Genomic DNA, 1,821 nt, shown 5'->3' on the forward strand with positions numbered 1-1,821 from the left:
TATGTATGTATGTCGTTGCCTTACAGGATGATGATTGTTTTATGTTGATGATTATATATGTATGTATCCATGTATCTATGTGACTGTCTGATGGGTTGTCAGGGATCATTTTTGTGGAAGAATAATTGCTTATGCAGGTGAATGGCATTAAGAGGTTCTTGGTTTATGGGGCATCAAGTGGAAGAATAGTCGTGACAAATATATGAGGTCAGTATCATGTGGTTATGAGTTGATATTATGTGATTATATTATGCCTATGTTATCCACAGGCTATATTGAGGGATACATCAACGAAATGAAAGCAGTGTGGTCTGCGACATGTTGGGACAAGCATGGATAAGACACTGGAAGCAAGGTTTCTTGGTAGAGGTAGTGTGGTTTTAGATGTGTGGTATTATTGTTGTGCATATGTCATGCATGTTGTACATGTTGCATCTGTGATGATTGTGCGCATGCGGTATTGTGCATATGTACATGTTGTTTATGTATTATTATGTACATGGTGTTAGTACAAATAGTGATTGTATGAATGTTGCATATTTAGTGTTGGGTATAGATGGTGCTATGTACATGTTGGATATACGGTGCTATGTACATATTGTACTGTGTGCATGATGGATGTGCGTTGTTGTGTGCATATGGTGCTCTGCGCATGTTGGATATGGGGTGTTGTGTACAAATGATGCTATGTACATGTTGGAAACGCAGTGTTATGTACAAGTGGTGTTGCATGCATGTTGTACATGTGGTGCTATGTACTTATGGTGTGGTGTGCATGATTGTGCAGGTGGTGTTGTGTACATGTCTTGCATGTGGTGTTGTTTACATGTGGTGTCGCGTACAAGTAGTGCATGTGGTACTGTGTACATGTGGTATTGTGTACACATTGTATAATGGTGCAGTGTACATATGGCATTGTGTACACGTTGTGTAGGTGGTGTCGTGTACATGTGGCATTGTTCACACGTTGTGCAGGTGGTGCTTGATACATGTTGTACTCGTGTGCATGTGGGATTGAGTGCATGTCGCATATGCTTTGTTGCAGGCATGCATTACTAGGTATGTGCATTGTGTAGTGATTAGGTGCTCAAAATTATGCTCAAAAAACAAATTTATCAGAATAGTGTGGAACTTCAAAGACCACATATTGCTCGTCATCCTTAATCGACGCAACTTGTTTTGCGTGAAACAGACACTGTATGCTCCTAGAAACACGAGTTGTTCACTTTGTCAAACAGGTAAAAAAAATGGCAGAGGAAATGACATGGAAGAGTCTTTAGTGAATGGGGAAGGGTCAAGTGGCAGGCTGCCACTGGCCACGCATTTCACAGATCACAAAAGGAAGAAGTTCACGGTTAAGGAAATCGGCCCCCAACGCTACTAAGTTGTGATTTACAATATCACAATCGTAGATCAGAGGCGGGTCAGCGGTAAAGAATCGGCCCCAGAGAAAAGTCAAAGTGTGATGTGATAAATCGCACATCGCATGGATCAAGTGCGTTTACAGAATTGGCCTCGGCAGATTCAGGTTGCGGTTGTGATATCGCAATCACATATCACACAGCATAGCGGCCCGTTATGGAGATTCACCCTGCTTCGGCCGATTGTGATTTGTGATGGAGTTATCGGCACCAACAGTTTATGTCCACCACGTGTCCTCCTAGTGGTCTTCTAAACTATTGGTTGGCAAGACAGGTCAGAGGTCGGGCTCGATCCCGTGACCTCCCGTTTCACAGTTTCAAGGCCTACCATTACACCTGCATGATGGTCCTTAACTATCAATGCAATAGGGTTTGTATTATTATGAACTGACCACCAAGT

This window comes from Pinus tabuliformis, chromosome J (genome assembly GCF_031772625.1).
Source record: "Pinus tabuliformis cultivar Carrire ecotype Pingquan chromosome J, CPIR1, whole genome shotgun sequence".
NCBI classification, from domain to species: Eukaryota; Viridiplantae; Streptophyta; class Pinopsida; order Pinales; family Pinaceae; genus Pinus; species Pinus tabuliformis.